The sequence below is a fragment of the Podarcis bocagei genome (genome assembly GCF_964188305.1).
Source record: "Podarcis bocagei genome assembly, chromosome: 2".
In the NCBI taxonomy this organism is placed as follows: Eukaryota; Metazoa; Chordata; class Lepidosauria; order Squamata; family Lacertidae; genus Podarcis; species Podarcis bocagei.
The window spans coordinates 34936213-34961513 of record NC_138126.1 but is presented as its reverse complement, the minus strand read 5'-3'; the positions used below and the strand labels follow the sequence as shown (position 1 = coordinate 34961513).

The window sequence follows — 25301 nt, the reverse complement described above, 5'->3', positions numbered from 1 at the left end:
CAGTACACTACAATACAAAATGTGGTACTAGGAGAGGCAAGAAAGGGGGAAAGTAAGGTATATAATTTAAAAGAAAATAAGTGAAGTCTTTTGACTGAGATTCAAGTATTTTAATAAGCAATTTGCTATAATTAAGTAAGGATGAAATGGACCAAAATGGACAGAATGATATAGAGATTTGTTGTCCATTGTGAGATAAAGTTTTTTAAAAAAAGTATTTAGTACTAGAAATCAGACGAGAGCACTATACAGAAAGTTTCACATAGACCAGAAATCTAAGTTGGAATCTACAAATATTTAAAAAATGCTGTGAAAATGCTTTTTTTAAAAAACGTTTTGAAAAATATTTTGAAAATGCCATAGTTCACCATTGCCATTTAGTTTCACATTTTATGGTTTTTACTCAGGGATCATAGATTTTGTTTTTCTCTGTGGTTTAATTAAATAAAACAAAATTGAAAAGTAAATTGAGTTTAGTTCCCATTGACATTAACAGGATATCACTTAGCTTTGACTTAATTTTCACATTGATTTAAATAGGATCTAAATAGGACTAGCGTACTGTGGACCCAGTCCTTTTATTTGGGCACTAAGAACAATGGGGCTCTCTCACCTCCTTCCCACTGCGCTCCTTGGTCACTTAAAAGGCTACTCCTGAAAAACAGGGGAACCTCTGAAATAGTATTCACAGTAGCATGAGGGACTGCATCTGTGGGGATGGGAATTGGCAGAAATCTCCCCTAATCAGAAGTGCATTCCACTCAAGCAAAGTTTCCATTGGATCAATAATTAAAGTACAATCTTGACACAAAGGAGATTGGAATATTTTATTATAATCATCAATGTTTTTATTTTGAAACATTGTGAATTTAAAGTTTGTTCCTCAAAGATACAAAATGACCAGAAATCTGCAAAACAGTTGGCTTCCTTTTTTCTTTTCTTTTTTGGTCTCTCTCATCCTGATTTTTAGATTCGTGGCTATATGTTTGTGGTGGAAACTGAATCTTACATTTGTGGAAGGAACTTGGACAGGGAAAGTCAACTCTTTGTCTTCCTTCTCTTATTAGAATCTGAATGACTTTCAGTGCTGCAATTAAGGTCTTTTTTGAGGTAGCTGTTTAAATATTTATTAGCATTGGAGTATTGGGTTTTCTAAATAACTCTTAAGGCATTTGCATGCACACACACAAAACTGTTGACAATTCTGTAGTGGAATAGACTAATTCATTTTTATTTATTTTTTTGGGACTCAGTCAAGTGTGATTGGCTTAGTTACTGAGGAATTTATTTTAGGGAAAAGTCAGTGTCAACTGAAAAATGGTTCCATTCTGAAAAGACAAAAATTCCCTTACTTGTGAAAATGTGTCTTGGCAGCCAATTTGACTTCTGATACAAGATTTAACACTTCTCTTGAAACATGAATATTTGCCATGGCAACAGCAACATTGTGCACCACATGTTGAAGATTTGTTTTCTGTGCTCCCTGGTTAGCTTTGGCAGCATGGACGTTTGGTAACTGCCCCTTGCACAGTTCCTTAATCTACCTCTCTCTGCTCAAGAGTCGATGCCTTGTCCTGCAGAAGTCAGTTTTTAGATTGCAGAAGAATGCAGTGCATTTTTAAAAATGGATGCATTACCAATATCTGTGGCTAGTAGGCTATTTTGTGCCTGTTACGTTTGAACAACTTCAGCAGAGGGCCTGGTTTACATGCTTGCCCTCTAAATGTTGATGGTAGAAGACCTCAACCTCCAGGCTGAGAGGTAATGTGCCTCTGACTACCTGTGTTGAAGAACAATGGCGGAAGAGAGCTATTACACACATGTCCTGCTTGAAGCATCTGGTCGGCTACTATAAGAAATAGGATGCTGGATTGAAAAGCCATCGGTAGGGTACTTATTCTATTACAGTGGTACCTCAGGTTACATACACTTCAGGTTACATACGCTTCAGGTTACAGACTCCGCTAACTCAGAAATAGTGCTTCAGGTTAAGAACTTTGCTTCAGGATGAGAACAGAAATTGTGCTCCGACAGCGCGGCAGCAGCAGGAGGCCCCATTAGCTAATTAGCTAAAGTGGTGCTTCAGGTTAAGAACAGTTTCAGGTTAAGTATGGACCTCCGGAACGAATTAAGTACTTAACCCGAGGTACCACTGTATTTATATTCCCCAAAACATTGATAATCAAAAGCTCAGAATGCAACCCTTTCAGAAGTTGGAGTTGTGTTGCAGGTTTTCTCTTTTGGAGACCTTTTATGCCAAGTCTTCATTCTTATTTTCAAGCTCCAAAGGAATTCGAAGAGATATTTGGGGTGAGGAGCTAAAAGGAACAGGGCTGTGCTGTCTGGGGCTGATGGGAGTCGTAGTTCAAAACATCTGGAAGGCAGTAAATTAGCAAAGAATGATCTAAGCTCTTTCTGATCTTATCTAAACCATATGATGAATAGTTTCAGTTCACTCCCAGCAGTGCATCTACCTAGATTAGACCAAATCTGCATATGATAGTCCTCACTTTACAGAAAAGTGACCTACAATCCACCTGCTCTTAATCTGTAATATTGTGTGTGTGAGAGAGAAATTGTGACACAGTGGTGACAATAGAACACTCAGGTAATTTAAAGTTATAATAGTAACCAGTGATAGTAGAATCTGGTTACTGTTATAATTGGTATATAATTTTTATACAAATACTTTATATTTTGGCTGTGGAATTTTCCAGGTTTTCAGTTTTAAACAGAGTGTGGACTTCTCAAAAGTGGCATTCTTGTTTCCATTTTGCAGTAACATTAAGCAGTTCAATGCTGGATTTTATCCTGTTGAAGTACTATCTATTTAAATTCATTTTAACCTATCTATGTATTAAATTGAATATCCTATTGAGATTTCAATTATGCATGAATATGGTACACTTGTTTGTTACTGACTAATGTGTCAAGGTTATGTTGATGCTGTACCATTAAAAATGAAATAATAATAATACAAAAAAGATGTTGACAAGCTGGAACGTGGGCAGAGGAAGGCAACCAAGATGTTCAGGGATCTGGAAACGAAGCCTTATGAGGAGCACTTGAAGGAGCTGGGTATGTTTAGCCTGGAAAAGAGGAGACCGAGAGGAGATAAGATAGCCATCTTCAAATAACTGAGGAGCTGTCGCATGGAAGAAGGAGCATGCTTGTTTTCTCTTTCTCTGGAGGGTAGGACTCGAACCAATGGCTTCAAGCTGCAAGAAAGGAAATTCTGACTAAACATTCAGAAAAAACTTCTTGGCAGTAAGAGCTGTTCAGCCGTGGAAGAGACTCCCACGAGAAGTGGTGAATTCTCCTTTCTTGGAGGTTTTAAAACAGAGGTTGGATGGCCATCTGTCATGGATGCTTTAGCTGAGATTCCTGCAGACCAAGGGGTTGGACTAGATGACCCTTGGATTCTTTGAAAAAGAAATAATGTAATGATGGCTAAAATCATTGCATCTATTGGAATAAAGTTTGGACAGCATCCTTCATTTCATATGTAGTTCTCTGAAGTTACCTGTTTCATAGTTTAAATCTAATGTTGCTTTTTGCATTACACTGCAAATGTATCACTGGGAGGCTATTTTAAGATATATTTATTAAAGGAGTAGGTACAGTTAGACAAGTCATTGCGGCCCACGTTTTCTTCTTTGGCTTTTCCTTTTATGTTGTTTCAGTTGATTATTGAATGCAAGTTTCTAACTTTTACTGGGGTTTATTAGACCCATATTTTTTATTGAGGCCAATAGTACAGAAAGTGATTTTAATAATTGTAAATATGAACATATCAATGGCATGTGAGCTGATCTGTATATCAGGAAAAAAAATAGCCTTCTTGCACCACTTTAGAAGGCTGATAGAAGATCACTTGTCTAAACGTTCTTCTTGTTTAATCTCAGCTCCTTGTACATAGAAAACTTGATTCATTGGGGAAGATTGGCTAGCATTCTTTTCCACGTCATATTAACTTTACTCAGACGTAGGGGAACATTTAATCATGCAATCCTCTTCCTATATTCTTCAGTTGTACAGTCCCAGCAGAGTTCTGCCTCATGTTAAAAAACAAGGCCTGCCCTCCACTAGAACTTCATCTTAGTCTCACAGAAGCAAGTGAAAAGAGAAAACTGAATAGCTTGACATACAGTGGTGCCCCGCAAGACGAATGCCTCGCAAGACGGAAAACCCGCTAGACGAAAGGGTTTTCCGTTTTTCAATGCGCTTCGCAGGACGAATTTCCCTATGGGCTTGCTTCGCAAGACGAAAATGTCTTGCGAGTCTTGAGATTTTTTTTCGCCCCCCCCTTTTTCTAAGCCGCTAAGCCTTTAATAGCCTTTTAGCAGCTAAGCCGCTAAGCCTTTAATAGCCGCTAAACCGCTAATAGCGCTAATCTGCTAATAGGGTTGCTTCGCAAGACGAAAAAACCGCTAGACGAAGATACTCGCGGAACGGATTAATTTCGTCTTGCGAGGCACCACTGTATAACTCTTCCCAGTAATAATAATGTTGAGCAATGCTGAAGATTTAGAGCAGGTTTGATGGCCACTAGCAATTAAGTTGTGTATGGTTGTGAACGGCTTTCTTGACAGAGCTCCCCACATCTACATTACAGAGAAATAAATAGAATACTAAGCTATCAATGAGCAGTAATGCCACAACTGTTGTGTTTGTGTCCCTGTCATGCAGCCATTAAAAGGCACAGGAAGCTGTTTCCTACCTTTATGGGAACTTTGATGTTGGGCTGGTGAACTGTCCTCTTACATTGTCTGCATGAAGCAGATATTGTTGGTGGAAAGGTGCTCTGATAGAAAATTTTAGCAGAATAATTTCAGATAAAGCAATTAACCTTTTCCATTAAGCTAAGTAAGGATTATTGTGAGTGGGGAGGAGGCTGGAAGACATTTTATTAAGTTCTTATCCCCACATTTTTTTAAAAGTAAGTTCACATATTTCATGTCATTCTGGACACTTGGCCCGTTTTTGCAAATCCGCTTCATTGAACAACCAAGCCATGGTAATTTGTGCTGTTATAACATCTGCATTGGCTACTGTCACACATGTGGACATGCTTTTGAAGCAGTCCTGTATTTAAGCTCTCATCTGTTAGCAATGGACAACAAGAAATTCCATGCAGGTGAGGTCATGCAAGAGAGGAAGCAAGCTGGTGGAAGATGGACCAAACTCTCCACTTGGTTTTTGTGCTTCTGTTTCTCCCTTTGGTGCCAATGAGAATTTCTGCCCACCCGCTCCCACCTCATAGCTGTTTGGATGTGTGCATGATTATCCTGATCATGGCTGCAAATGCTCCAGTTCCCACATGCTGTGTGCCCAGTAACTATTGGGGAAATCCTTTCTATAATTGATTCAAGAGAACACACTGGATGTAGTTGCACACTAAACAGTAAGCATAACATGTGGTTTGGCCCTCCATCAATAGGCAGGACAGAACGTTTAAATAAATAAGCAAGTAAAATGAAAGCTCTTTTTTAATTTGAGATGTAGTCATTAGTCTAAAAATGTAATTCAAGATTTAACATTTGAGTGATGTGCTGATCTCGTTACATTTCTGCCCTTGAAAATACAGTGGCTGTCAATGATAATGGCTGATATTAAACTACATTTTGAACTCCCTTCCATTTTTTATCCAGACACCATCTCTATTATGGTAAAATATGGTAGACTTCATCATAAGCTTTACGGAAATCAGGATACATTATGTCCACAGCATTCCTGTGATGCACCAATCTTGTAATACTATCAAAGAAGATAAGAGATCTGTCAGTTATAAGAAACCCATGCTTTAGTACCATTGGGTGCAACTCATCAGGCCTGGATGTTTGAATTCATTCAAAGTAGCTAGGTGTTCTCTTACCACCTCTTTTCATATCATGGGCTGCAGCTCCCTCCTTGCATAATTTATTCTGTTATCACCAGGTTGGGCATCACTTTCCTTTTGGATGAAGACCTAGGCAAAGTACGTGTTGAGCAATTCCGCCTTTTCTCTGTCACCCAATAGCATTTCTCCTTGCTTGCTCTTTCTCTTGCTGTGAACTTATCCAAAGAAACCTTCTAAAATTAATTTTAACTTCCCTTGCAAGCCTGAGCTCATTCTGAGCTTTGGCCCGCCTGACCTCCCTGCAAATGTTGGTTACTTGTGTATACTCCTCCTTTGTAATTTCCCCTTTCTTTCATTTCTTATACATGCCTTTCTTAAATCACAGATCATATGTAAGCTTATGCAGACACTGGTTTCTTTAGGTGCTTCCTATAGTCTTGGCTTCCCCCAAAGAAACCTGGATACTGCCATTTGTTAATGGTGCTGAGAGTTGTTAGGCCCCTATTTCCTTCCCAAAGGAAAGGAAATTGTGTAGGCAGAGGCTTATATTATATCATTCATTTTATATATACTGTGGGAGATTGAATTGCCATAGGGATGGATGAGATTTGGATTCCAAACTTACGGGAAGAATAAGGAATCTGGAAGAAATAATTTTTAATAAAGACGGGGAAATTATTGAATATTTGAAAATTTATTGTAAGCAACTTAAAACATTAGCAGAGTTAATGTAAAACGAGCAGTAAAGATAACTTAAGGAAATTTTAGAGAAAATAAATAAATAAGGAATTAATCTGGATATACAGCTATAAATATAAAATGGAATAAACCACAGATTTGGGGGGAGTCGATTTGAAGTTATTTTCGGTTTTGTTAACTTGTATGATTTATTGTAAAATGGGAAAATAATAAATAAACTTATTAATAAAAGTAAAAAAGAGAGATGGATTCCAGAGCATTTATATACTACAACTTCTGTGTAAGTGATGAAGTGGTGAATTCAGGCTCACATTTTTTTGTGAATAACCAAATCCCAAATGCTTCCCATATTCTTCAATTTGCTTTTAGTCTGTAATGGACATCTTTTTATTTACCACAAATGACATGTTCTCTTTGATTATTACTTTAAAATACAGCTAATATGAAATAAGAAGGGTAGGGGTCCGCCCCCCCCCCCCGTTTTTTGGTTTGCAGCACAAGGTACTGCTTAGTGTCACATCCCAATCTCATCCCCAGACAAGTGGTTTGTCCAAAGTTACAACACCTCCCACGACGAGAAAAAAGGAGCCCAAAAGCAACGAAGCACACAATTACATGATGAAAAACAATAAAATGTACCTTCTAACACATACCTCCAGTGATTGTATGACTTTATTATAAAAATTAAATGTAATTGCATTTCCAGGCCCTGCATGAAAAACACCTTACAGAGAAAAGTCTTTGTTTAACTTCAGATTTCCAAAAGGAGCAGCTCACTTGCTGCATAGCTGCCATATCTTAAATGGGATTTGAGAAGTTTCAGTCAAGAATAATTGAAAGCCATGGCTCTGAAACATATGAAATAAGTTATTGGAGATGTCTTGAACTTGTACCTAACAAAGAATACTGGGCAAAGCATGGTTGTGGACACATGAAAAGAGAGGCAATGCAGAAGGAGATACCTTTAGGCAGGGGGCGCAGCTGTGGATCTTACTATGTGCGTTGTGACAGGAAGCAGGTGCTTCAATGCCCCACACTTATTCTTGGTGTCCAGGTGGGATTTTTTTTTTAAAAAAAAAGCTGCCTCCCCATCTTCAGTGGTGAGATGTGAAAGTTACCTATGAATCAGAACCTATTCATTTCATTAGTGATGAGGGTGGGAAGAGAAGAAGGGTGAGTTCTCCTTTTGACATGATAAAACAGTGTGGCAAGCAGCTAAGGCCCTTGTGATTCCTGTCGTCCATGCATCTCGTAAAGCCTGAAGCTTATTTGAATGAAGAGATAAGCTTGTAAGAGCAGTGGGCTGAAAATGTCCATCACCACATTTGTTGGCAGGGCCGGATTTAGGTTTGATGAGGCCCTAAGCTACTGATGGTAATGGGACCCTTTATATGTCCAGCTGTCCTTTGGCAACAATAAATTGTTTTTGATTTTTGTGTTGAATATGGTAATTTATGGACCTAATAGGTATCTAAAACCATTTGCACATGTTGCCATGTAACCAGTCCACGCAGAATGTAGGAACCCTATATATAGAAATGAGCAAACCAGTGATATTTTTAGGGAGCAGGCTAGCAGGCAGGCCCCATTACTTACATCACGGGAGCCTATTCAACACAAAACACTGTTGCTGTATGTAGGTTTTATTTTATTTGTTTTTTATCTTATATTTTGAAGATGTACATCCAGTCCCCCCCCTTTAATGTTTTTTGGGGCACCCAAGAGAGTGGGGCCCTAATCTATAGCTTGTTTAGTTTATACGTAAATCTGGCACTGTTCTTCAGATCATTCATTTGTGAAAGTAGGGACCGTTTTTGGAGGCTTTTGTGTGGTGGGGGCTTAGTATAATAGATATGAGATGGCATAGAGGAGTGTCAAACTCTCTTAAAAAAAACAACAGTTGAAAGCTTTGTCAGTGCTTCTAGTGGTGGCAAACAGACAAAATGTGTGAGTTTAGCCACTGATCTGTTTCCCGAAAGGAACACTTCTCATAATCTCTGTTGCCTTTTGAAGTGGTGGCTTTCAGTCTTTCTTTTCTTTCTTTTTTAAGAGGAAGAAAAAAGACTTGATTCTTTCCTCTGCCACCTCATACTGTAACTGCTGTGGTAAGTCTCCTTTCTTAACAACATTTTAAAGAAATAGATGCTCCCCACTGACTAGCAAAAACGTTCCAGGCCAGCTTTCCCTCAGCCACTGAAAACACCAGAAAATGCTGAAGTGAAAACTGCAGCCCAGAACTAACTTACTAGCCATCACCACAGTATCTTAAATAGATTGGAAATGAGTATATTGATACTTGAAAATGAGAAGGGAAGATGCACAGGCCTAGAAGAGATTCTGATGCCCAGAAGAAGGAAACAACTAAATATGTATGGTGTGAAAATATAGGCATGAAGTTTTGAGGGAAAGAATTTGTATATGATTCACGTGGGAGGTGGGGAAAAGGCAGATTCTGTATATAACTGTGGAAAGGGAGAAGAATGACAGGATTGCTCTAATATACTAGTATCCAGGAGTCGTTGTTAAATAAAATAATATGCTTATTTGAATGGGGTATTACTCTGTAGCAGGAAAGATTGTGGATAGCACCCTGCCATTCTTTCATGCTAAAGATCTGCATTTCATTCCCAAATTAAGAGACTAAGTATTACCACAATACTTTGCTTCCCCTTGTGTTCGTTTTCAATCCGCATTTTCTGTTACCAAGCCGGATCACTTAATCTCACACTTATCCTTAACTTGCTTTTTATCCTTATCCTTTGCAATTGATATGTTCCTCTTCAATTGACCTCTCCACAAGATCTCCTCAACTGCCTTTTTTCCTGAAGCATACAGCTTTGGATATGATCCATAGTGAATTGCTTACTCTGCAACCAAATGCAGAATTAAACAGATTTATTCTCCTTCATATGAGAAACTCAGGATTTTTAAAAAGAAAAATGCACCTTGGTTATTCAGACGTCTAAAATGTGTGGGGCTACATAGTAAAAAAAATTAAATAGTTATTGTTTTTCACCTTCAGAGATGTAACTAGTAATAATTTGTTGGAGTTCAATAGGAATTCATTTATTGATTTAGTTTATATAAATATTTACAGGGGCTTTTTGACCCCACGTGGGCCTCCGAAGCAACCCAGAGAACACAATAAGAACAATTAAAAATAAAATAACCAATTAAAATTTAATCAAATTATTGTTATGTGAATTAGATATACAGGGCCAGAAACAAAAGCGAAAAGAGAATATTTTCATTTTAATAGTACTTCTCAATCTCTCTTACTTTAGTGTGCCTTCTAAGGAATGGGACCTAGGTGCAACTAAGTTACAGCACAATATTATGCATGACTACTCAGAAGTAATGAATTTAATTAGGCTTCCCCTTACATATGTGCATATAGGATTGTGCACTTACCTGGGAGTTAGCGTCATTCAAAACTAATAGCTTATAAGTAAACATACACAACGGGTGGGAAACCCCTTTGGCTCTGCGGGGTCAGATCTTTTTCTGGTCCCACTGTGAGGCAAACCTTGACAGGTGGGTTGCCTCATCCACTTGTCAAAATACCTTGTGTGGGGTTCTGAAGCACCACATTGCCTGCCCTATGCTTGCTGATTCCTTCCTGCTTGCAGCCAGTTCCTACAAAAGGCACCTTTATTTCTCCCCTCTCCATCAGCTCACAGGGAGGTAAGAAAGAAGTAAGCTACCAACGTAGAGTTGCAGCCTATCCTCCTGCCCATCAGCTGATGTCACAAGTGACAGGTGAGCATGGTTGGGGAAAATGGCATCTCAGGCCAAATTTGATCCATGGCAGGCCCAGGTTCCCCACCCCTGATGTATAGGATTTTATTGTTAGCCCATAGTGTTTTTGTGCATGACTGTATATACATATATGATCACATACATGATTTTCAAATTGGTGGCAAGCTTTTTTTAAAGACGTAGTGGATAAATTTTATGGCAAATAGGTCATAAGTGGACAGTGAATTGCAGGTGTGTAGCGACATAGCTGCCTTTTCCCATTAATATATAAGTATTGCCAATGTTATTCAGTAGTTCCCAGCCATTCTAAGGCTGATTTTGTTCTTCTGTTGTCTGGTAGAGTCCAGGAAAGGAGTAAAATTGGATTAGCATTGATAATGCATTAAACCAGCCTATTAATATCGACAAGCTGTCAGTGTTGTTATAATGCTATTGTAGTAACCTGAGTAAACTGGTAACATTTTTATACAGCAACATAGTAATCTCAAAATTATCAGGCCACAAAGGTGATCTTCGTTTTGATCCTTCCATCTTCACCCAATTTCTTTCGTAATCTTACCACACCTATGGATTTGCTCCCATCCCACCATTTATTTATTTATTTATTTAACCTTACTGACATTCCTCTCCACCCCACCCACACAAATCCCAAGGCAGCACTTTCAGAATGTTTAATAGCAGTACTTAGCATTTATATGCTGCTTCCAAAGTGCTTCACATATATTACGTCAGTGATTTTATAAAGCAGGTGTTACTCCTATATTGTATATAGAGGACGTAGGCCAAGAGATGATAGCTTATTGGAGACTATTTAAGCTGCAATTCTGTATGCATTTTGCTGTGAGTGAGTCTTTTTCAATTCAGCGGAGCTTACTTCTGAGTAGATGTGCATAGGCAGGCTGGCATAATGAATTCATATACGAGGCAAGATTTGAACTGACGGCTTCCGAGCTATCAGGTCATACTCTTAGCCATGTGGTAGGGGACAGTGGGGTTGGGTGGTGGCGATCCCGCTGGTAAATTTGCACTGCACTGATCTTGCCACTGCCTGGACCCTTTCGTCCCAGTATGCAGCAGCAACACAGGCAACTGTGGAGGCCTGGTGAATGCCAACACTCCCACCTGTTATCTGTAACTATCCACACCACTCAAAACCTACAAAAATTACTGGGCCCAAATTCTTCAGCTCAGTCCTGGTCAAAATAGATTTCTGTTTCTTTTGAGAATACTTCTCAAAGTTCCCCTTCCAACTCTACAATTCTATGATTCAATGGAAATTCCTGAGATCAACAGCTGACTTTTTCTGTGTTCTTCTCCTTAATTCTTTATCATCTGTTTGTCAGACTGATGACCACTGAATTAAGAGTTGTCTTGGGCAGGATGCTATGGGCTGCAGAAAAGGGTGAAGTAGGTATTTTCTCCAGTGTTTTTCTCCAGTTTCTTTATGAAAATTGGTTGCAAATGGGAAATGAAAAAAGGGCCGCTTTTTCATAGCCAGAAATGGCCATCAAAGTAAGGGATAACTTAATGCAAAAGGAATCTGTGCAAAGATTAGGAAGCCGCCTTATACTGAGTCAGATCGTTGGTCCATCTACCTCAGGGCAGGGTTGGAGAATTATATAGTAGAAGTGTTGCAAAAAATAAGGAAAGGTATAGCTATATTGTGCTGCAAGCAACCCTTCCTTGCACATTTTAACAAGCATTTTTAGAAAAACATTAGATGAAGATTAAGCGATGTCCTATCATTCGAATAAACCTGCTCACTGGAGCTAAAGTTATTCGTTAAATGGTGTAAAAACTATGAATTATGTAATGATGATTACTATGATCAACAATCACAGATAAGTTGAATGCTGTGCAGTTGGTTTTTATTAATGATTATTATGTGTGTGGGTTTTTTGTTTGGATTTTTAACTCACCCTGTCTTAAGGTGGGTCAGAGCTGAAAACTACATATAATAATATTTAATCGGGGGAAATATAAATATAAGATTTAAATCTATTTGTATCTCTCTCTCTTCTATCTATCTACCATCTATTTAAACATTTAAAGAGGATGGTTGTCACCCACTACATATAAGCATAATTAGCTTATATGTGTTTTGTAGAGGGACCATATAGACAGGGCTTCCATGTTATCCCATGAACTGTTTTCATTCTGAGCATAGATTCCTGAAGCCTTTGGAACTGTTGATGCCTTCTCACTACACAGGTAAAGCAGTTTCAAATCTGTTTCATCCTTCATGGCTCTCAAATAATAAAATTATAATCCTTAATATTGTAGTTTTGTGAGAGGGCTAGAGGAACACCATTCAAAAATCCAGAGCATCGCCACAGAAGAAAATGTTTTCAGGGTTTTGAGTTGTCAGAAGCCAATTGCTGAGAACTAGAACTGCTGTTCACTCCCTTGCTGTAATTGTATGCAGCGCTAGCTGGGAATATCGTGAGACTGGTACAACTGCAGTAGTATATGCTGATGGTATCTAGCTGTACATCTTGTTAACGATGATGGCGGTGATAATGGCCTTTTGCATTGTTCTAACATAATGTTGAGTTAAGAAGTTTGATGCAAGATTTTAGCAGCAGTAGTGCATTCACCTGCAGGCTGGGACATCCAGCCTGGAGGGCCCTACCCCCAACCTCACTGCTTCCTTGTCCTGATAAACACATTCCACTATCACTGCCAGGAGGGTGCCACAGTGCTCCCCTCCTCTGCACAGCTGCTGGTTTTTAGCCAGCCCTAAGTGATGCTGAAAAAGGGACACGGGTGGTGCTGTGGGTTAAACCACAGAGCCTAGGACTTGCCAGTCAGAAGGTTGGTGGTTCGAATCCCCGCGACGGGGTGAGCTCCCGTTGCTCGGTCCCTGCTCCTGCCAGCCTAGCAGTTCAAAAGCATGTCAAAGTGCAAGTAGATAAATAGGTACCGCTCCGGCGGGAAGGTAAATGGTGTTTCCGTGCGCTGCTCTGGTTCGCCAGAAAGCGGCTCAGTCATGCTGGCCACATGACCCAGAAGCTGTATGCCGGCTCCCTCAGCCAATAAAGCGAGATGAGCGTCGCAACCCCAGAGTCATCCGCGACTGGACCTAACGGTCAGGGGTCCCTTTACCCTTTACCTTTAAGTGATGCTGAATAGAGGAAATCAGGCAAATAATGATTTGAAGGTAGCCTCTGAGCTGATTCTGACATTATGTTTAGTTGATGTGAAAACTAACCCCCACTAAACTCAATTGCAATGTTAATGTTTCCGTTCAGCGTTGGGGCACCTATGACTCCACAGATGTTGGGCTCCAGCTCTCATCAATGCAGCCAGCACAGCCAACAGCCAGGGAATGACAGGAGTTGCTACACAACATCTGGAGGGCCACAGATTCCCCACCACAGTTGGATTAATGCGTGCAAATGATGACCAAGGAGATATTGCTAGCCAACTTCCCACCTGTTTGGCCGATAGCCTATTTTGCCATGAGACCTCTCAATCTAATCAAACTCTGCCACCCAGCAGAAGGGGGGAATGGGTCGATTGCTCTTTCTCATTGGTAAGGGGATAGCTTTTTTGAGGGTGAGAATATCTTTAATGCCACTCTAACAGCACACTAGGTGTCCATAGAATTATTATTCAGATCAATGGATCTAGCCTGAATCCATAATATGTTACTTTAATATTGTGATTTTAACTATTGTAAGCCACCTTAAATAACACACGTATATGAGAAAGGTGTGGGGTGTAATTTCTCATATAAATAAATAGTTAGCAGTCAGAACACCATAAATTACTTGTATTCATAAACATCCCTTATCTTCTCACTTTGAAATTACTAATAAGAAGCCCAGGGCTGTAAATGTATGTCCCCTGTTTATATTTATAGGGCTATCTAGTTCTAATGAATGCATCACCATCTTTAACACACGCCTTTCCAACTAACACCCAGGACATTAAGAGACCTTTTCCAAGCTATAAAAATATATTTATTCATTAAATTTTCACTCAACAGAAATGTCAGATTAGTAACATGGTATTTTTTGTATGGCATCAAAAATAATAAAAAAATTAAATCCGCTCATGTCTCTTGGTTGCACTTCTGTGTCACATGAGGACAATATAAGAATTTTGATTGGAACCCAACACATGTTGGTTTATACCATGAGGCAAGAGTTTCCTTTCCTTTGTGCAGAAAATGTTGATATAGGGACACTGTCAAACCAGCAATTTCTCTCATCAGGTCAAAGCAGTGCAGCTTCCAGTGCCAGTTGTTGTGGATTAGTCCTAATCGGTAGGGAGGGTGTCATTAGTTTTAGTATCCCCAGTGCTATGGTTCTCATGTAAGGCTAAACCACGGTTTAGCAGCACATGCATGAGCAGGTAGCCCGAGAGAAGCCTCAGGTTCATGTGCTTCCCCTCCCCCTGACCACATGAGCCAGAAAGCTTTACTAGGATTTAGTTTCACAATAGCATGAGTTGCTATTTAGTTTGAACCAGAAACAAACTCCTATTAGTTAAACAAGTAAGGTTAATAAACCATGTTTTGAAGTTAGCTAGCTTAGAAACTAACCAGAGTGTATTTTAAACTACAATTTATTGTTTGTATGTCAAATGAACATTAGTGGCAATCTGGTAAAGACCTTGCCATGGAAAGAAAAAGAAGCCAAAGCGTAATTCAAGCATGTTCCTGCTTGTGCACTTCATGCTAAACCATGGTTTAGGTTTAGCATTATATATAAGTACAGCCAAACTCTGAATTACTTCCTATTCAGTGAAGGACATTTCAGGAGAGTTCTGTCTGCCTGCTTAGCTATCTCTTGCATCCTGCCTGATTTCAGACTAGATGAAACTTAACGTTTACCAATAATGTTAACAATCATGGATAAAAATCTATAAAGATTAGGAAAGCCATTTATAATATTTCATCTTAGCTCTGTTCTTAAATGAATAAGGTTTTCATCTGCACTCACATCTACAGTCTTCATCTCTTTGTGTGGCCACTGCCCAAGAGCAGGATAATAAGTCCATCTTAAAAAGTCAGGAAAGGGAACTGTAAGACTACACAAATCGGAGAGGCCCCTGAAAACAGGTGCAATGCTTGAAACTATTTTAAACTTTGGGTGAACATTTATTGATTTCAAGCTCCTGGCATTTTGTTAAGCTTAAAGTAAAAAATTCTGCATGGAGTTTAAAAATAAGCAGGATATCGGATTTCTGAAATCCACATCTTTGAACTTATGTTAATTGCTTTGTAATATACTTAGAACAAATGCTTCTTGGTAGCTTAGCAAGCCACATTTAACCCGTGAGATAAAATTTAAACCAGCCCACCTGCTCTAGCATATTTTTATTTATGCGTGGCATAATGCCATATGGTCCATGTTAGAGGTCCTCCAAAATATATTGCTAACTTTATAGTTAAGCAATCAAGCAAATCCAGATCTGCTGTTGCCAACTCAACGCATTTCATGTGATTTATTGTCAATATTTATTTATTTAAAATATTTTAAGTCTCCTTTTAGAGCTAAGCTCTCACATGGTTGCTTCCAGAAAATAGAACACAAAATAATTCATCAACATCAAAATCTAACCATAGGCACTAACAAACACCAAGGAGCAGCAATAAATTCAACAGTATTGATAGCATTAAGAAAACAGTTATTTTATTTGAAAATGCATTCTTATACGCTTTGAATTTGTTATGCAATAAATGTGGCCAAAACAGCCACAGGATTTCCTGCCTTTTCAGCCAGTGTGTAGATTCAGATGTCACATCACCAAGTCATCAGATCAAGCCTTAAGAATTTGTACAACCATTTGCATTCCTTGTCTTCTGTCCCATGCAAATGTCCACCTCTCTTTGGTGGTTACCGATAAGGTTTTTGTGAGATGCCTTCACCCAGTTCACTAACTGCAGTATTTTTTATGATAATTCTGACATCACAGTAAATCATAGCTCACTGATAATCACAAAAAAGATGTGGTAAATGCATGGACTGAGGGGGGAGGAAGAATGTACAAACCTGTGAGGTACTCTAAATAACAATGGTTTATGGTTGGTTTTGTGGTTGACGTCTGAAACAGGCCTTTGCAACACTTGAATATAATCAGTTTTAATTTACAGAATCCGTGGCCAGAAGTATTTAATAATCCTCCACTGTCCCCTAAAAAAAGGACCCCTATAAAATGTTTAATTGAGTTCAACCATATTCTGAGAAATTAAGCACATATCCATTTCTTTTTCTTGTTTGACATAGCCTCAGCAAGACAAACATGGCAGTTAAGAATTAACAGATGGAAGTGTGAACCCTTCACAGTACTTGAAGCATTGCTCAAGAGTATTTGATCAACGTGGATTCAAAAACATTTCCCAACGTAATATCTGTTGAATTCAAGGTCTGTTTGGCCTTTAATTTTTCGTGGGCAACGTAGGTGTTAGGAGCCCATGCATACCTGTTAAAAATGAGCAGTGCAAATTACTGGCACACAGTTCTTGCTTTAGGACACATCTCTGATAGCAGCTGAGAAGAGATACCTAGGTTAGCAATTCACTCTTTGTGTTGTAACAGTTAGGGATACATCTGAAATACCTGCTAAAAAGTAAGATCTAACAGAAAAGTAAGATGTAACAGAAACTTGGTTGGATGAAGCAGATGGGCCTGTCCTTGCCGCTGCTTGTCCACCAGGTTTCTCTTACGCACAGCAACCCAGGCCTTGTGGGCGGGGAGGGGGGGGTTGCAGTGATTTTTAGGAAGTCATTAGTTTGCACCAGGCGCCCTATTGGAAAGACCCAGTTCTCTGAGTGCATGTTCTGGAAGTTGGGCAATAGGGGCAGTACAGGATTCCTATTGGTGTACCGACCTCCCCGCTGCACCAAGGATTCCCTGCCCGAGCTGCTTCAGGTCGTGGTAGATGTCCTCCTGGAGACACCTAGTTTGGTTGTCCTAGGGGATTTTAACATCCATGCCGACACGACCTTACAAGGGGCCGCTCGGGACTTTGTGGAAAGCATGGCCTCCATGGGGCTGTCCCTGAATAAGTCTGGCCCAACTCATAGCCACGGGCATGCCTTAGACCTGGTGTTCACCTCTATGGATGTTGGTGATCTGACACTAAGTAAAAGCGAAACCAAAGAAGTGCCATGGTCAGATCACTTCCTGGTGCAACTGGACTTCTCTGCGACCCTTCCCCTCTGCAGGGAGGTGGGACCGATTCAGATGGTCCGCCCCCGCCACTTAATGGATCCAAATGGTTTCCAGAGAGTGGTAGGGGATGTTTTATCCCATGTTGATGGCCTTTCAGCTGATTCCCTGGTGGCCCGCTGGAATGTGGAGTTAACCAGGGCTATTGACTGTTTGGCTCCAAAGCGCCCTCTCCGATTGCATGGAGCCCGGAGAGCCCCTTGGTTTTCCACGGATCTGAGGGCAATGAAACAATCGTTGAGACGGCTAGAGCGCCGGTGGTGGATAACCCATTCTGAATCTGACCGGACACGGGTTAGAGCTCAATGTCGAGCCTACCAAGTGGCGATAGCGATGGCGAAGAAGACTTTCTTCACCGCCTCTATTGCATCTGCGGAAAACAGCAGCAGGAGACTCTTTCAGGTGGTTCGCAATTTAGCGGAACCACCTGCTCCATCAGGGCCCAGTACGGGCCACATGATCTCCTGCAATGACTTTGCAAAGTTTTTTGCAGATAAAGTCGCTCAGATTCGAGAAGAGGTAGACTCCACCGTGGGAGCAGGGCCGGGGCGGGAGAGTGCTAGAGTCCTGTCTAGTCAAGTTGTGTGGGATCAATTCCAATCTGTTACCCCCGAGGATGTGGACAGGCTGCTTGGACGAGTGAAACCAACCACCTGTCTCCTTGATCCTTGCCCATCCTGGCTTATAAAAGCTAGCTGGGAAGGACTGGGCGATGGGCTTCGTGGGGTGGTGAATGCTTCCCTCCATGAGGGAGCCTTCCCAGACCTGCTGAAAGAGGCGGTTATTAAACCGCTTCTTAAAAAACCATCTTTAGATGCGGCCACGATGGCCAACTATCGCCCAGTCTCAAATCTTCCATTCTTGGGCAAGGTGATTAAGCGAGTGGTTGCTGAACAACTCCAGGCACGCCTGGAAGAAGCGGACCATTTGGATCCCTTCCAGTCGGGATTCAGGCCTCATCATGGGACTAAAACTGCCTTGGTCGCTCTGGTTGATGATCTCCGGTGGGCTAGGGACAAAGGTGAGAGCTGTTTCCTATTTCTGCTGGATCTCTCAGCGGCGTTTGATACCATCGACCATAACATCCTTCTGGACCGTCTTGAGGGGCTGGGAGCTGGGGGCATAGTCATACAGTGGTTCCGCTCCTTCCTCCTGGGCCGTGTTCAGAAAGTGGTGGTGGGGGATGAGTGTTCAGACCCCTGGGCTCTCACTTGTGGGGTGCCTCAGGCTTCTGTCCTCTCCCCCATGCTTTTCAACATCTACATGAAGCCGCTGGGAGAGATCATCAGGGCATTTGGGCTGGGTGTTCATCAGTATGCGGATGATACCCAGCTCTACATCTCTTTCAAATCAGAACCAGTGAAGGCAGTGAAGGTCCTGTGTGAGTGCCTGGAGGCGGTTGGAGGTTGGATGGCGGCTAACAGATTGAGGTTGAATCCTGACAAGACAGAAGTACTGTTTTGGGGGGACAGGAGGCGGGCAGGTGTGGAGGATTCCCTGGTCCTGAATGGGGTAACTGTGCCCCTGAAGGACCAGGTGCGCAGCCTGGGAGTCATTTTGGACTCACAGCTGTCCATGGAGGCACAGGTCAAATCTGTGTCCAGGGCAGCTGTTTACCAGCTCCATCTGGTATGCAGGATGAGACCCTATCTGCCTGCGGACTGCCTCGCCAGAGTGGTGCATGCTGTGGTTATCTCCCGCTTGGATTACTGCAATGCGCTCTACATGGGGCTACCTTTGAAGGTGACCCGGAAACTACAACTAATCCAGAACGCGGCAGCTAGACTGGTGACTGGGAGCGGCCATAGAGACCACATAACACCGGTCTTGAAAGACCTACATTGGCTGCCAGTACATTTCCTAGCACAATTCAAAGTGTTGGTGCTGACCTTTAAAGCCCTAAACGGCCTCAGTCCAGTATATCTGAAGGAGCGTCTCCACCCCCATCGTTCTACCCGGACACTGAGGTCCAGCACCGAGGGCCTTCTGGCGGTTCCCTCACTGCGAGAAGCCAAGTTACAGGGAACCAGGCAGAGGGCCTTCTCGGTAGTGGCGCCTTCCCTGTGGAACACCCTCCCACCAGATGTCAAAGAGAACAACAACTACCAGGCTTTTAGAAGACATCTGAAAGCAGCCCTGTTTAGGGAAGCTTTTAATGTTTGATGTATTTTAATATTCTTTTGGAAGCCACCCAGAGTGGCTGGGGAGGCCCAGCCAGATGGGCGGGGTATAAATAATAAATTATTATTATTATTATTGTTATTATTATTATTATTGAGATCTAAATTCTACTGGTCTGTGCAGTTTTGGATCCAAATAATACATGGTTTTGTTTGATTTAGAAGAAGTCATGAGCGGATCCCCTGTCTCCTTCCAATCCGCACAGGGAATAATTTGGGGGAGCAGATTATTTTACTGGGTGACTTCTAGATATTTGGCAAAATAATATGGGCTCTTAATTGGCTCTGGTGTGTATTTATTCCCTATTGTCAGGCGACAGAAAACTCTGCATATCAGCAGAAGGACAGCTTCCTTGGGTTAGCACTGTCTTGCCAGCCCTTGGATCTACCTGCAGTTTTGCTAGCCCCACTCTCAAGAGTGAAGAGCCAGAAGCCTCGACATTGTCATCAGATATCGGGGCCGGAAAGAAATGTCATACAAGTTCCATTTCTAGGATAACTTGGGGAATGGGCCTACATTCCTGGCCTCGCCTCTGAGCCTGAGAAACCTTACTGATGCCCACACATTGGGTATGGATTTCTGCAAAAGAGAAGTCTACGTGTATAAACTTACATGAAAGCTGAAACACTGTGTTTTGGCTCTTGGGAAAGCTACATGCATAGAGGTTGAAGTATAGGTCTCTCTGCAGATGTCCATGCTGAATGTATGGAAGTCAGAGGCAGGGCAAGGAAGCTACGTGAGCTCAGAGGCATGGCTAGTGGTGTGGTTCTGCTCCCCAGTAATTATGTGGCACGGGCTCCACACCCTCATGTACCCTCAATATCTTCCATTGTATCTTTTGTGATAAATTACAGTGGTGCCCCGCAAGACGAATGCCTCGCAAGACGGAAAACCCGCTAGACGAAAGGGTTTTCCGTTTTTGAGCTGCTTCACAAGACGATTTTCCCTATGGGCTTGCTTTGCAAGACGAAAACGTCTTGCGAGTGTTCCGATTTTTTTCCGCCGCCCCCTTTTCTAAGCCGCTAAGCCGCTAATAGCCTTTTAGCCGCTAATCCGCTAATCCTTTAATAGCCGCTAAGCCTTTAATAGCCGCTAAACCGCTAATCCGCTAAGCCGCTAATAGGGTTGCTTCGCAAGACGAAAAAACCGCTAGACGAAGAGACTCGAGGAACGGATTAATTTCGTCTTGCGAGGCACCACTGTATAACCATTGCCAGGCACGTTGATATCAATTCTTGGCAGAAAAGTGGTTGATAAATTAGTAAATAATACTGCAGCATCCTGACATGAGCCCCACTGTTGTTTTCATCACATTTTTGCATGTGGTGGCAGAGGGGAGAGCTCAGAACAGGCAGTGTAATAAGGTCTTAATTGGGCCATAGGGTCTGTCACAAACTTCTAGAGATAGTAAGCATCTTAGGGTGTGTGTGTGTAGTTTTTGCGATCCACAGCATTTCTGGATGCTGTGGCAAACATACACAGCACTGCCCTAAGGTTCCTGTTGTCCCTGGATACTTCTTTGCATGCTTGCAGCAGCACCTATGAACTCCGAGAACCCTGGATGCTGCAGAGCATAACTGTAGAAGAATCTAAGGCTTATTACTGCAACAGAGCTCTGGCACTTTCCATGTCGCCCCGTTGCCAAGGAATTATTGGAAAAGGAACAGGAGATGGAGAAGGGCACTATGTAAGTATGTGTCAAAACAAACCCATTTTGGATTGGCCTAAACTCCAGGGAGGTTTGGATCTGATCCTAAGTGGATCTGGGAAGGGCAGACCTGGTGTCTGATCCCCAACGTACCATTTTTAGACACCATCCCATAGCTTGTTTCTGTGTCCTATAGACACGCAGCCATTCTATTTTAAGAGCACATACAGTAGTATTTTCTACCAGCTCACAGCCAGATTGTCATGCTTGGAAGTGAAATTTGTTCTAGGAATCTAGCTTTTCCTCCCCTCTTAGGAATTGCCTCTGGTCTCTCTCCAATTATTTCGTATGCCAACTATGTGAGAAACTCTGTAGAAGATGCCTGGCACTGTGGGTTGAATGTCTAGGCAGGCTTGAAGAGCTACACTAAGGGCTGGAAGACGAAGTACAAATCATCTACACTCTGGGTGGCTGCAGCGCCTTATTGGGATTGCATTTATCTAGCAGCATTAAACTGTTGCAGAAATTTTGCATCCCCATAGCTTTTGATCTCTAAATTGCACGTCTTAACAAACCCTATGTCTTAACAATACAGATTAAAGTAAGAAAACAGATGTCAATGGCATGACATCTGTGATGCCAATAGGGAGAATGCAGCCTTGCCAAGATGTTCTGTGGTTTGAATTCTCATACAGCCAATGTTTTTACACAGACTCCACATATCTGAATCCCAGATCTGGATTTAAGATGTGGTACTGCTGAATGTCTGGAACTAATGGCTGATCAGGCACTGTGGTCTAAACCCCTGAGCCTCTTGGGCTTGCCAGTCCGAAGGTTGGTGGTTCGAATATGCATGATAGGGTGAGCTCCCGTTACTCTGTCCCAGCTTTTGCCAACCTAGCAGTTTGAAAGCATACCAGTGCAAGTAGATAAATAGGTACCACTGTGTTTCCGTGCGCTCTGGCTTCCGTCACGGTGTTCCATCGTGCCAGAAGCTGTTTAGTCATGTGGTCTGCAGTCAAACACTGGCTTCCTCGTCCTGAAAGCGAGATGAGCGCCGCATCCCATAGTCGTATTTGACTGGACTTAACTGTCTAGGGGTCCTTTACCTTTTTACCTTTACAATTAATATTGATTGCCTATTACATGCTGATAACAAGTAGCTGATCATCCCTGTCAGCCAGCTACAGCTCTCTGCCCTGAGAGACTTGCAGTGTTAATTCTGGCATGGGAAACAACAGAGGATGGGGTGTAATGGAAGCAGGGCATAAACAGGGAGCAGTAAGGCCTGTTTCATGGGAGGGGGCTGGCCTCTTTGCATATTTTAGCTTACAGTTTGCACATTCAAAATTACCAACTGGTTAATACTGCAGTGTAGGTGTAGGGGTGGGTTTCTATGAAGCAAGGGGATATCTTCCTTAGATTTCAAATATCTAACTCTTACTCAGAAGTATGGCTTATTGTGGCCTTTCCCTATGCACTTTTCCTCAGGAATAAGTCTCTTTTATTGTTTAAAATTCACATGCGCACATACTTCATTCAGAGTGTTGATCATTTTTCCTAGCCTCCAAGGAGACCCTTTTCTTACTCATATTCTCTACTGTAAACTTAGAACTAGCCAACCAAGTCCAATGAATCCTGTGGTTATAGGACAGAAAATGCCCCAACAGAGGACATAGTGGTAAGCCATTAACTGTGATTAGGAAAATTAGCCATTGCACAAGGTGTGTGCTAGCTGGTGCATGTATCCCAAGGAGTCCTGCTCTTCCAGTGGGGAAACAAATCACAGAGCATCTCTGGCTTATTGTTATGCCTGAACTAGCACTCATGGCTTGTGTCTTCAAAGTAAGCAGCGACTGGGAACCCAAGAACTAGCCTCCTGCTGGAGGAAGGGAGGCATGAAGTGAGAGATCTCAGCGTTCAGCCCCTACGCAGGCCAGTTTGCTTAACAATAGTTAAGTGTTACATCTGAATGCAGTCAGTGTGTAAACTAACTTGCTTGCTTACATGCTATTTCTCATTCTGTTCTCGAATGGAAGACATCTCATATACAGATATGTTCTATGTACTTGATCTCAGCAGCCATTGTGAACCCTGTTTGCTCATTTATATATGGCTTTTAAAAGTCTCATAACCTGGGATGGAGTTGTTATTTTTTTACCTATGTGCATATGTAGTGTTTTTACAAAAAGGTGTCAGATTGGGGACATGTCAACCCTGGACCATGGGAAGAAGTGTGCTTCTAGAAGTACAGGGGATTTTCAGGAAGGTGTTGTTTGAAGTTAACCATTTTTTATATTTCCACAAGCATTTCTTGAGTCAAAATATATAGTTGCTGTGATAGATACATCTAAACACTGTAATCGGATTACAATGTGAGTAAAAATAGGTAGAACTCCCCTTTTCTTCTTTGTCTGTTTCTTTCTTTTGCACGATAAAACCCTAAAAGATTCTGCTGCCTTGCTAATAAAATTCACATTTCTTTTATGAGCTTGGCTTATTTTAATGAACATTTTACATTTACCGTGCTACATTAGCAAAGTGTCTCCTGATTTTATGTAACAAAGGTTTACATAGTGGTTTTCAGATTACTTTCTATACCCCTCAAAGCTCTTAAAATGCAGTATTTCAGTCAACAATTATCAACCCAAGATGGTGATGCTGCCGCTGCATTAAGAAGACAGAGGCCTGCTAAGTATCTTTTAGGGAGCTGTAATAGAATGTAATTGTTGGAAAAGAGAGTTTGTTCTCACAAGGAGCAAGAATAAGGAATCCCTACCAGCTCATCAGTCCTGAGTTATTTTACAGTAGTAAAACTAGATGCTTGCTTTGTCAAACACCATTGGAGTTAGCAAAGTAGGCTATACCGTGTTGTATTCTTGACTAATGGCCCTTACTTGAATGCTGTAACAAGTTAGAAAGATTAAAAGCCATACCACTGTAATAAGACTTCTGTCTTAGACAATACTTAGAAGGATGTTCTGATGTAGCTTACATTTTGCATTGCACTATAGGGCAATTACAGCTTTCCCCGTATCATAATTTTTAGACAAAAGTTCCTGGCAACGACCCATTCCAGAGTGATTTTCATTTATGAGCTTTACTGATGACCTGCCTTTTCCAGTCTCCAAATCCCTCTTTGATCTCTTGATACCCTCTACCAAAATGTTTTTGCCATTCTTCAGTAGGCCTGGGCAATGTATTGATAAATCTCCCAGGACCTGTGTGAGGGCCAGAGCATGATGACGCCTTCACCCAGTGGCATATCACAGGTGGGGCTTGACTGTGCCTGGCACCCTCCGCCACCAGCCCTGGCACGCAGAGGAACAAGCCGCATTGGGTGCTGGGGTGAAACCACTGCTTCTCCTCCTGAGGGAGCTGAGAAAGAAGCAGGTTGACAAACTGATGTGGAAAACGTATGTACTGTACGTCAACCGCTGCCATACTCACAGAGAGACACTGTTTGACCCCCTTTTCTCTGTTCGGAAGGGAAGGGAAGGTGGTTGTCCAATCCTGAGATCCAGTGAAATCTGGGCATGTTCAATGTGGTATAGTTTAAGGCTCCAGTGGTGTCCAAACTTTTTTCAAAAAGGGCCAGATTTGATGAAGTGAAGGGCCGTGAGGGCCGATCATAGGGCTAACCAAAGGGCCAACCAAATTTGCAGTTGCTGACCTTTTTTTAGGATTGAGGTTGAGGTTGATGAGGTTTTTTTAGAATTTCACCCACAGGGGCCGGATTAAACTGACCAGTGGGATTGGGCCCCCGAAATGCACTTTGGACATGCCTGGTTTAAGCCATTGAAAACAGGAAGAGCAAGCAGTCTATTGTGCACTGTGGCTATTTGAGGGGATATTTACTGAGAACTACTGTAGACACCATAGGAAGTGTTGGTGGGCCCACAGGAACCACAATGGCCACCCATGTGCTAGGCCCATATCCCTGGCACCCTGTAGAGGTAAGTGCTTATTTCATGCTCAATATCTTGTTTACCTG

General features: G+C 41.7%; 1 protein-coding gene across 13 annotated transcripts in view; it reads left to right on the top strand.

Annotated features, from left to right (window-relative positions):
- FOXP1 (forkhead box P1) overlaps positions 1 to 25301 on the top strand; it is a 569345-nt gene that overhangs the window by 90114 nt on the left and 453930 nt on the right. For 2 of the 13 annotated variants that reach the window (XM_081184126.1, XM_081184123.1), the window contains exon 4: positions 10212 to 10297. The exons of the other annotated variants lie outside the window; for them this stretch is intronic. The gene's annotated coding sequence lies outside the window, so the exon portion shown is untranslated. The remainder of the gene's footprint in view (positions 1 to 10211; positions 10298 to 25301) is intronic. 13 annotated transcript variants of the gene reach the window in all.